This window comes from Eriocheir sinensis, chromosome 5, assembly GCF_024679095.1.
Source record: "Eriocheir sinensis breed Jianghai 21 chromosome 5, ASM2467909v1, whole genome shotgun sequence".
In the NCBI taxonomy this organism is placed as follows: Eukaryota; Metazoa; Arthropoda; class Malacostraca; order Decapoda; family Varunidae; genus Eriocheir; species Eriocheir sinensis.
The window spans coordinates 8,830,326-8,842,952 of NC_066513.1; the positions used below are offsets into that span (position 1 = coordinate 8,830,326).

A 12,627-nucleotide genomic window follows, 5' to 3' on the forward strand; every position below is an offset into this window, starting at 1 on the left:
ATACATTAATTGAAAGTTCATAAGATGGAAAATATAGTGCATACCAGCTTTTCCAATGATGCAGACAAAAGTGGTCGCGAGCCCTTCCTCCCAATGTTGACAGACAACTATCCCTCGCCGCATGCGACAAACGCCGGATGTGTGAAGGCGCCCATAGCAACACAAGACCACCGAAACCGTTGTGCGGCATTTCTGCCGCTGCGGCCTTGCTGGCAGTCCGGCAGGGTGCGGCTGCCGGAGCGGCTCCGGCTTCGTGTGAATGCACCCATAATAGTCAATGTAAAGCTAAACCGTCCGGCACGAGCCGGAGCGACAGCAACCGCTCGTGTGAAAGGGGCCTAAGACATACTCCCGTCTACTGGCCGAATTCTTTTGGCCAGGAATGAAAAAAGATCTCTTATTTTGTTAATCATTGTCACATTTGTCAAATTGTTGGAAAGGCTAACCAAGTAATACCACCCTACCCTCTACAGCCCATTAAAGTACCATCTGAACCTTTTCAAAAGATAATCATTGATATAGTGGGGCCTCTTCCTAAAACCAAGAAGGTGGCTGAACAGAAAGCAAGACGGCCCCGCGTTCAGGAGGACGCGAGTTCAATCCCTGACCGGTGCCACCAAGCTGGGATTTTTCAGCCGCCGCCGAGTGGCTTAAAACTACCCACATGTTGTCCAGAAGACCACCTATCAACCCGGACTCTAGATTCTAGGATTAAAGATGAGCTCCGGAAGGGCAGCATGAGCTAATGCAAGATGGTGCCACTATAAAAAAAAACACTCGCCTGCGCCAGAACAGGCTGGGCCGACCATCAGGACCCACCGGGAAGAGGCCTTGGACCGACCATCAGGATCCACCGGGAAGAAGCCTACCGGCGCAATAGGCAAAAGACGTAAAAAAAAAATTTAAAAAAAAACTATGCCCTACAATCCGATATCCTGAGGCCTTTTCAAATATTTCTGCCAAAACTGTTGCCAATAAATTAACCCACATGTTTACCACTGTTGGCATCCCTCAGGAGATCCAGTCTGACAGAGACTCCAATTTTACCAGTGAACTATTTACTCAAGTACTAAAGCAACTAGGGGTAACGCAATCTTTGCCAACAGCATACCATCCCCAGTCACAGGGTGCGCTCGAGAGACAACATCAAACTCTCAAACCCATGATACGCAAGTTTTGTCACGAGGAGGATCGTGATTGGGATGAGGGACTCCCCTTCATTCTTTTCGCCATTCGTGAAACACCCTCAGATTCCCTATATAGGTGTGTCTCCATTTGAACTTCTGTATGGAATGAAGGTAAGGGGGTCCCTTAAGGTAATCAAAGACCATCTACACCCACCAGTAAACTGATAACAGTACAACAGTACATAAATTCCCTCCAGGACGGATTAAACAAAGTTCGTACTTTTGCTAATAAGAATTTAATTCATGCCCAGACAGTTATGAAAGCCAATTATGATGATGCATCCAAGATCAGGGAATTTAAAGAGGGTGACATGGTATTGGCATACATCCCCATCACTGGTTCTCATCTGCAAGCCAAGTATCATGGTCCTTATAAAGTTCAAAGGAAACTGTCTGATTATAATTACATAATTGAGACTCCAGACCGTCGTAAGGCGACTCAGCTCGTTCACATTAATATGATTAAATCTTATTAATCTTATTCACTCACCAGACAACCTTCAGAGACCCATGCCATGTGTAACTCGTACAGTCAGCTCTGATTCCTCTATACCAGCGGCTGCAGCCCCCTGTGCTCTGCCTACGGTTCAGGAACCAGAGCTGACCCACATCATTCCATCGGCTCCATTGTCGAACTCTGAGATTCTTGGTAGTCTTCATCACTTTCTCCAGCACCTCTCCTCCTCACAACAAGATGATCTGAACCGCATACTCAGACAGTTCAGTTCGGTCCTTAAGGATAATCTTGGCCATTGCCACACTATCAGTCACGTCATCAACCTGCAGCCAGGAACCCTTCCTATAAAACAGCACTATTATCGGTTACATCCACAGAAGAGGGCACAGATGCAGAAAGAGGTTAATTATTTATCGGAACACGGCCTAGCAGTCCCCAGAAAATCTCCTTGGGCCTCACCATGTCTACTCGTACCCAAAGAGGATGGCCAACTAAGGCTCTGCACCGACTACCGCAGAGTCAACTCAGTCACGGTTCCAGACTCCTATCCTCTTCCACGGGTAGACGATCTCATTGACGAGGTGGGAAATGCACAATTCTTAACAAAGATGGACCTATTGAGGGGTTATTGCCAGGTAGGCGGTGGCTGAATGGATAGCAAGACGGCCCCGCGTTCAGGAGGACGCGAGTTCAATCCCCGACCGGTGCCACCAAGCTGGGATTTTTCAGCCGCCGCCGAGTGGCTTAAAACTACCCACATGCTGTCCAGAAGACCACCTATCAACTCGGACTCTAGATTCTAGGATTAAAGATGAGCTCCGGGAGGGCAGCGTGCGCCAATGCAAGATGGCGCCACTATAAATACTCGCCTGCGCTAGAACGGGCTGGGCCGACCAACAGGCCCCACCAGGAAGAAGCCTTGGACCGAACATCAGGATCCACCGGGAAGAACCCTACCGGCGCAATAGGCTACGACGTAAAAAAAAAAAATAAATAAATAAATAAAAAAGATACCCTTGTCAGTGGAGGCACGGGTAATTTCCACCTTCACCACACCCTTTGGATTATACCAATACACCGTGATGCCGTTTGGCCTTAAAAATAGTCCAGCAACCTTCCAGAGGGCCATGAATGACCTATTGCAGGGGTTAGAGGGAGTTTCGGTCTATCTGGACGACATATTAATTTGTTCTCCCCATTGGCAGCATCACCTCCAACAAATCTCCAAGGTGCTGTCCCGACTGCAGGAGGCGAACCTCACCGTGAAGTTGGCCAAGACCACCTTTGGCCAAGCGACAGTCACGTACTTGGGACACGAGGTTGGACTGGGAGTCGTCCGACCCAAGGCAGCTAACGTCTCCGCCATTCTCCAGTATCCGGCCCCAACCACCCGGAAAGCGCTCATGCGTTTTCTGGTGCTACACGTTTTTAAGTGTGTTATTTCTAAGGTGGTTCGTGTTCAGTGTTTGTTTAAGGCGCGAACTGTTATCTCACTCGTCACAGGGCCGGCGTTACCGTTGTCCTGCTTCACAAGTTGATTGTAGTCGGCCCTGTGACGTGTGAGACAACAGTTCGCGCCTTAAACAAACACTTAACACGAACCACCTTAAAGATAACACTAAAAAACGTATAACATAAATGGTGGATAGCGTGGTTATGAACTACTCCGAATTGTTATATCTCTCTCTCAAACATAACATGTGTGAGGGCAGAGACAGTGAAGAGTGCAGCTAGCATAAAAGCTGACGCAGCGCGCGACCTTCCTGCCCCGTGAGAGTCAAGTCAGCACTCAACCACAACCGAGCCCCGCCTCGCCCGCCCCGAAACTCCACGCAGCCCGTATTCTCCACTGGGGGTCTCGTTAGCTTTTAGCGTTCGAGACACCCCATCGTCTACCTACGACCCAGCCTGTCGTAGGTGGGCACTATACTTCGCCAGACAACTCTGACCTTTGGGAGGGTGATTTTGGTGGGTGTGTAGTTTGCCCACTGCCCATCCCTCCCCGCTGCCAGACGACTCACGAACCCCGCCACCCATGCCGATCTTAACAGGGCGAAGGACGAGTGCCAGCCGGCCGGGTGGTTCCTGAGTAGCGGAGTATCGAGTTGCTGTCTTCGAAGTATTTTTAACACATTTAGCTGACACTACATTGATACGGTTTCAGTAATTACACCACTTGTACCAGTATTTCAGGTGAATTACTATTATTATTTACGTGTTTATGTGTGTGGGGCCGTATCTATTTTATTTTTCAGCTGTTGATTTTTTTCTGGCTTGTGGATGTTTAATATTTTTCCTGAATAACATTGTTACGCATTTTATGAATAGTCCTTCATTTTATTTTCTCCTTTCTTTTGTGTGTTTTATTGCACAGTGGAGAAGTTTTGTCTTGCTAAGGCTCACTCATTATTCTTTTTCCTTTTTTTATGCATTTTAGAAGCATCGGAGAGGAGTGAGCACATACTTAGCGGTGAATGATTATAACTTGAATTATTTTTGCAGCGATATATTTTTTCCCTTTTACCATTTTACTCCTCATTTTACTAGTAACTTTTTAATGGCAGAGGAACCTGACCCGAAGTAACAAGCTCTCACCGAAGACTATAAGGAGTGACAGTGACGTCAAGGATAACGGTAACTGTCATGTAAGGAGTGGTAGCAGTCTTCAAAGGGTGCTTTCTCCTCCTTCTTCTGAGCTGCATGAGCAACCAAGAGGTATTTACTTACCTTAATAATCCCACCATGGCTTCTGCCCCTAATCTCCTGCTTACAGCAACAGCAGTTAGGCATTTCGCAAGTACGGAGGCAGATTATTCGGCCAGGGACTTCTTGATTCAATGTGAGATTGTCATGAACATTTCATTCGTGTCAGATCCGGGAGATAAACTATCTCTCAGCCGCTCGAGGGTCAAACCCGGAACGGGAGCAGCGGCCCTCATAAACAGGAGCGCGTTCACGGAACGGAAGGATTATGATGCGTTTCGGTTACTTTTTCTTGAAATATTTGGGGAAGATGGGCAACACAGCCTCGTAAAGGGTGTAAATTTTGCTATGGACCCTGTGCAAACGAGTGGTCTTTTTAACAAGCTAGTGGACGCCTATAGGCTGGCTACTGATTTGATCTCGTGTTCAAAACAATGAAACTGGACAGATGGAGAAACTAGTTCTGTAGCTAATGCTGGTAAATTCCTAAATTTCCTTTGGTACATGATTGTCCTTAAAGTTCCTCTTCGAAGGAGTGCAGTATCCCTTGACTACAGCCCCACTGACAACCTGCACGATTTTGTGCTTAAACTCGTTTCCAAAATTAAAGAGAAGGACATTAGGCACAAAAAGGGTTCCACTCGGGGGAAGCCGAACGTGCCCCCCCCAAAACGACCCAGAGTAGAAACTCGGGAGTCGAATGGAAATCAGACTGCGATTGGGCCTAACGGTATACTTTGTTTTAATATATCGTGGCCGCGTGCACAGCCAACTTTTATGGCACTTTGGGTCCTTTTTGAAGCTTCTTTTGCCGTCGACACGTTCGTCGTGGAGGGGGGCCCTCGACCCTCTGACCTAAACCTTTTTGGGTGTCACCAGCGGTAATCAAAAAATTTATTGGTGTGTTCTTTTACCCGATGTTTTGGCATAAATAGTCAGATAAGTAGGTGGACGGAAATTTGAGCTTTACGATCTACTTTTAATACATAGAATTGTGCATAGTGATCGTCTCCAAAGACTAGCGCCGGCTTGAGGTTCAGCCTGACGCTGCGTTTTCCATCTCTCCACCACACGACTATAACCTGCATCCTCGCAATTACTAATTTATGCTTGGTTCCTGAGCTTTTGCCTGCATTTTTTTTCATACGAGAGGGGAGTGCTTGAGTAATACTTTTCACTCTAATCCACTATTTTCTTTTATTGCTGAGTTAATGTAAGGCACTAGTCTTGTTTGTTTGGAACCGTAATAACCGATGGTGTAGAATAACATAGGTATAGGTACTTTTTAACCTTGAACCTCATGTGCTTCTGCTTGAAACAGACATTTTTCTCTGCAAAGACAGACTTAACTACACTTGAGCAGATGCTGTCTCTAACTTTTATTGTAACCAGCATGTAGATATCTGCAAGCTTTGGAAGTAAGCAAACAAGTCTTACTTGCCCTTTGCTTGACATACCAATGTTACCCGTTACGGGAATTATTTTTGGCGTCACAGATGTCAGTCATTCACGTTCGTTACGATCGGGGGATTGGTGGAAATTTGTCTTTTCAATTTGATATTTATTAATGCTGGAATTACTTTAATCAATTATGCTGGAATTATATATTTCAATGAAATTTGTTACAACGGTGATTTCACAACTTGGTGACAGTATTTTTTTTTTATAGTACTGTAGACCTAAAAAATGGAGCATCTGGAGTCAGTGGTGCTGACAGCCGATGATTCTAAGGCTCTCCAGACTTGTCCTTGTTATTACATTGTAACTATTAGGAGACTCTACGGATAACATTACCTCTTTTCACACAACCTCATCTATTGTAGACCCCGCCCGTCTCAAAAGTCGTGCCGAGGGTAACGACACTGATAATTAATTATCACGCAACGGATGAGTGTTTCTCTGCGACAGTTTTGTGTCAAGGTGTGACTCGAAGGTTCAGTTTGTAGCAGATCTTCTTCAAGGATTGGTCCTTTTTCTTTTTACTATTCCAAATTACTCCATTACCATGTATCCTAATGACAGTTTAGTCAATTTAATTTTACTAGGATGTATCATGTAAATAATTTTTCGAGCTATTATTTTATTTTCTCGGTACATAACTCAGCTTCCACGTCCATGACTCTAGCCCAGTTTACCTCAACCTGTATGTATATTACCCATTTCTTGTGACTTCCATGATTATTATCATTGGCATTTCCCTATGTTGTATCGTTAGGCGGGCTCTGACTTGTGTGATAATCTTTTAAGCAACTGTAAAAAGACCACGCTCAGCTAGTACAAATTGCGCGACTGTAACATGAGTAGGTACAGTAATTTTAAAGGTGGGGTGAGTCGCGGGGTCGCGACTTTTAGGGGACCGAGCGATGTATATATATATATATATATATATATATATATATATATATATATATATATATATATATATATATATATATATATATATATATGTATTTTATCATGTATATATGAATGTATCTCTGTGTCGAAACACCAGGTCAGTATCACGCCACAGGATGTTTAACAACACGTCGTGCTTTTGGCCGTGGGAACTGTGCTGAGTTAACGGTGGAATCAGCAAGACTCAGCACCGGAACCTCGTAACGTCCGGAAGCCACAACCTTCCGGACAAACCAACAAGCAAATAAAACGAGCGAGCAACGCGAAGAAGAGGAGAGAAGCAGACGTGTGACGGGTGGCTGGCGGTGTTCCTCCGTCCGCGCTCTGGGTGAGGCTTGCTTTCGTTTCGTGTGACCGCTCACGTAAACTTTGTAACTATAGTGTAAAATTATCAATACCATTTTTATACTAAAAAAAAAGATGTAATATATATAATATCATGTATATATGAATGTATGACTATGTGTCGAAACACCAGGTCAGTATCACGCCACAGGATGTTTAACAACACGTCGTGCTTTTGGCCGTGGGAATTGTGCTGAGCTAACGGTGGAATCAGCAAGACTCGGCACCGGAACCTTCTAAGGTCCGGAAGCCACACCCTTCCGGAAGAACCAACAAGCAAAAAAAACGAGCGAGCAACGCTTGGAAGAGGAGAGAAGCAGACGGGTGACGGATGGCGAACGGTGTTCCTCCGTCCGCGCTCTGCGTGTGGCTTGCTTTCGTTTCGTGTGACCGCTCACATAAACTTTGTAACTATAGTGTAAAATTGTCAATACCATTTTTATACTAAAAACCACACACCTTTTAATGTCCCAGAGAGAGAGTGAGCTAAGAGAACTAAAGTGAACTTATAACGGCTCCGCTCGGCCACACATCATCTACCTCACTTAACTAAACGCTATTGTGTTATCTCACCTACTACAATCAACTTGTGAAGGCTTTCGATATGTCTAGCGCAACAGAGAAAGTTTCACCGAAACGGCTAAGAGAGGATGACCAAGAGTCAGTTAAGAGAGCAAGAAGATCGCCAGTAGAACTCCCCTTGCGGAACCCATACTGGCGATCAGATGGAAGGTTAGAAGTGGATAGGTGCTTTTGAATCTTCCGGTTAAGGATTGATTCAAAAGCTTTAGATAGACAGGAAAGTAAAGCTATAGGGCGGTAGTTTGAGGCATTGGAACGGTCACCCTTCTTAGGCACAGGCTGTACAAAGGCATACTTCCAGCAGGAAGGAAAGGTAGATGTTGATAGGCAGAGACGAAAGAGTTCGACCAGGCAGGGTGTCAGCACGGAAGCACAGTTTTTAAGGACAAGAGGAGGCACTCCATCAGGTCCATAATCATTCTGAGAGTTGAGGCCAGAGAGGGCATAGAAAACATCATTTGGAAGAATCTTAATAACAGGCATAAAGGAGTCAGAGAGGGGGAATGAGGTTTTTTTTTTTTTTTTTTTTTTACAACAAAGGAGACAGCTCAAGGGCACACAAAAAAAAAAACAATAATAAAAAAAAAACTCTACTCGCTGCTCCCAAAAAAGAATCAAAAGAGATGGCCGAAAGAACGGTCAATTTCGGGGGGAGAGGTGTCCTGATACCCTCCTTTTGAAAGAGTTCAAGTAGTAGGCAGGAGGAAATACAGATGAAGGAAGATTGTTCCAAAGTTTACCACCGTGAGGGATGAAAGAGTGAAGATGCTGGTTAACCCTTGCATAAGGGGTTTGGACAGTATAGGGATGAGCATGAGTAGAAAGTCGTGTGCAGCGGGGCCGCGGGAGGGGGGAAGCATGCAGTTAGCAAGTTCAGTAGAGCAGTCAGCGTGGAAATATCGATAGAAGATAGAAAGAGAGGCAACATCGCGGAGTAGGAGGAATATGCCCAGAATCGTCCAGGGTGGAGTTCTTACAGAAAGTTTGAGCGAAGAGTTGAGCCTTAGAGACAGATGAGACGGCAGTGCTGCCGTCAGGGTTAAGGAGAGGAGGGAAAGAGGAAGAAGTGAAATTGGAGGAGATATTTTTAGCTAGATGCCAGAAGTCACGGGAAGAATTAGAAGAAGCATGGTGTTGACATTTTCTATTGTTAAAAAAAGTTTTGGAAAGTTGGAGAATAGATTTGGCACGATCCCGGGCAGAAATGTAAAGGTCATAGTTAGTGGGAGTTCGAGGGCTCTGGAACCTTTTGTGAGCTGCCTCTCTATCTTTAATAGCACGAGAACAAGCATGATTAAACCAAGGCTTTTTAGCATGAGGAGTAGAGAAAGAACGTGGAATGCATGCCTCCATTCCAGAGACAACCACCTCTGAGATGTGTTGGGCACACACAGAGGGGTCTCTCTACTGGAAGCAGTAATCATTCCACGGGAAATCGGAAAAGTACATCCTCAGGTCGCCACACCGAACTGAAGCAAAATGCCAGAAGCATCGCCTCTTCGGTGGGTCCAGAGGATGTACAGGAGTGATAGGGCAGGAAACAGAAATAAGGTTATGATCGGAGGGGAAGAACAGTTTGGACAGAGTATGCAGAAGGATTAGAGGTAAGGAAGAGGCGTAGAATGTTGGGCCTGTCTCCAAGACGGTCGGGAATACGTGTAGGGTGCTGAACCAACTGCTCTAGGTCGTTGAGGAGAGCAAAGTTGTAGACTTGTTCACCAGGCTGGTCAGTGAAAGAGGATGAAAGCCAAAGCTGGTGGTGAACATTGAAATGTCCCAAGATGGAGATTTCAGCGAAGGGAGAGTGAGTCAAGATATGCTCCACTTTAGAATTCAAATAGTCAAAGAAATTTACTTAGTTAGTAGAGTTTGGTGAGAGATAAACAGCACAGATGTATTTAGTAATAGAATGACAATGAAGTCTTAGTCAGATGGTGGAAAATTCAGAAGAGTCAAGGTCGTGGGCACGAGAGCAAGTGATGTCGTTGCGCACGTAGGCGCAACATCCAGCTTTGGATTGAAATTTAGGATAGAGATAGTAGGAGGGAACAGATTAGAGGTTGCTGTCAGTAGCCTCAGAAACCTGTGTTTCGGTGAGGAAGAGAAGATGAGGTTTAGAGGAGGAGAGATGGTGTTCCACAGAATGAAAATTAGAACGAAGACCACGAATGTTGCAGAAATTCATAAGGAGGAGGTTCGAGGAGTTATCAGGACACCTCTCAAGTCGGCAGCCAGAAGGGGAGTCCTTCCTGGGGGAATTTATGGTTCCCCCCCCCCCCCAGGCGGGGACTCCGATTCAGTTATTTTTCGCCATTTTGAATTTTGAATTTTTGGAAAAGGTGTGTGTGTTGTGTGAATGTAGTGTGGTGTAGAAAGAGAGAGGAACTGTCTTTAGAGAGAATGCTGAACTGCTCTCTGGTGTTGATGAGACAAAAGGGAAACGGTTTGTGAGGACATGGAAAGGGTCTTTGAAGGGCTTCAGCACCCTCCTCGCTTCCCATATATCCTCACCGGGAGTAGCTCACGCCCGTTCGGTAGGTGTCTTCCTACCTCCTCCTCCTACTATATATATATATATATATATATATATATATATATATATATATATATATATATATATATATATATATATATATATTACACTGGGTATGAGTGGTTACTACCGCCGGTTCTGCCCCAACTTCACCCAGGCAGCAGCACCACTCACCCGGATGACCAACGGAGCGGTGCCTTTCATTTGGACTTACGACTGTCAGACTGCCTTCAACCAACTGAAGACCTTCCTCACCAAAGACCCCATACTGCGCTCACCAGACTTCACTCTACCCTTCGTACTGCATACTGACGCTACTGAAGAAGCAGTGGGAGCGGCCTTACTTCAACTGAAGGAAGGCATACGACATCCTGTTGCCTATCACTCTGCAAAGCTGAACCTCCATCAACGGCATTACTCAACCATCGAAAAGGAGCTACTCGCCATCATATCAGCCATCAAGAAGTTTGAGTGCTACCTGTCTCCAAGTCCAGCCCCCCTCAAAGTATTCACTGACCACAACCCCCTCACTTTCCTGGACCGGAACAAATTCTCGAACCAACGACTGCTGAGATGGTCTTTATACCTCCAGCTGCATCACATCAAGGGCTCCGACAACGTCACCGCCGATGCCCTCAGTCGTCCCCCTCCGTCCGTCACGACACCACCACTTCCCTGAGGTGTCGTCTTTAGGGGGGAGGTGTAACGACCCTTCAAGGCGTACGCTCGAGGGTCGTTCCGGGGCGTTCTTCCCCCTCCACTTGGCAATCTCCATCCTAATAACGAGTCCCAACCATCAGCACTAATACCCCGACACTTCGAGACTTCAACACCTCAATTCCAGCTGCTGTATCGACCACGACGCTTCAACACCTCAACACCTTGACCAAAGCAAGCCGGGCTTCATCGAAGGCTATATACAGCCCGGCCGCCAGTGAGAGTCCCAGAGACACGCCAGTCCTCGTCGACAATCCGACTCGGTCGGCTAGATTTCGATAACAGTCGGTCTGTCGGCATCCTGCTACAGGCCGCCAATCGGCTTAGCCCGTGCTCCCCTGCGCAGGGAGGGAGCATTTTTGCACTCTTACCGGGCCGTCTTAGGACGAGGGCCCGTTTCCCCTAGTGATACTAGGGGATAAATCTTTGAGGAGGAGGAGGAGGAGGAGGAGGAGGAGGAGGAGTCCAGAGACACGCCAGTCCTCGTCGACAGACCGACTTGGTTGGCTAGATTTCGATCGCCAATAGAGTCGGTCTGTCGGCACCCTGCTACGGGCCGCCAATAGGCTAATCCCGTGCTCCCCCGCGCAGGGAGGGAGCATTTTTACCCTCTTAACGGGCCGTCTTCGGACAAGGGCCCGTTCCCCTAGTGATACTAGGGGTAAATCTTTCACAACAACAGTAAGAGACAGTCTAGTCTCACCCGGCTGTTAAATGTGACGTCTCACTGGATTTACTTCACATAGCGACATCACCTCCTTGGCGGTGAAGTACAAGGACTGATATACCGAGGAGGATACATTACCTGTTGTTGCTTGTTTCATTGTTTATTTTGTTGTTCTTCATCTCACCCTGTCACTAAGTGTACTTACTGTTTTATTATACCTGGGGATATATTTTTGATTTTGCTTGTATGTAAATGTAATGTAAATATAATTAAGTATAAGTCTTTAATTTAACTGTGTTGTTTTACTTTAGAGTTGTTATTCACTAAAAGCTGTCACCCCTTCTTTTGGTGACGTAACTGTGTGTGTGTGTGTGTGTGTGTGTGTGTGTGTGTGTGAAGTTTCAGTTGTACCCACAGATCATTCAATTGTGAGCTCCATATTTAGTTGGGAAATGGTACTAGCTGGCAATCGCAAGTCTATCGTGTGGTATGAAGATGGTGAATCACACACACACACACACACACACACACACTACACACATACAGAGTTACTATGTATATCGGATAATTCGTTGCCACAGAAACACAAAGATTTGTAGGTGAAACAAACAACCTGATGAGAAACATAAAACTTGCTTTACAATATCTGAATGAGGAAATGATGGAGAAACTGATTATAACCATGATACGTCCAAGACTGGAATACGCAGCAATAGTATGGTCGCCGAGTACAATGACAAATATAAGTAGGGTTGAGAGGATTCAGAGGGCAGCAACAAAGCTGGTTCCAGGACTTAAAGTTTTAACATACGAAGAGAGATTCAAGCAGCTGAACCTACCGACAATGGAACAGAGCGGGAGAAAGGAGATCTGATTGCAGTATATAGGGTGCTGAATGGGATAGAAAAAGTGGTAAAAAAAGATCTAATAGTATGGAATACAAGAAAATCAAGAGGACGTGAAAGTAGGATAAAAAAGGAAGCATGTAATAGAGACATAAAGAAGGACAGCTTTCCACTAAGAGTGGTGGAGGCCTGGA

At 45.6% G+C, this 12,627-nt stretch overlaps 1 protein-coding gene across 1 annotated transcript in view; it reads right to left on the reverse strand.

Moving 5' to 3' along the window:
• Positions 1-12,627, reverse strand: part of LOC126984055 (collagen alpha-1(XII) chain-like) — a 47,714-nt gene that overhangs the window by 16,172 nt on the left and 18,915 nt on the right. The gene's annotated exons all lie outside the window — the stretch shown is intronic.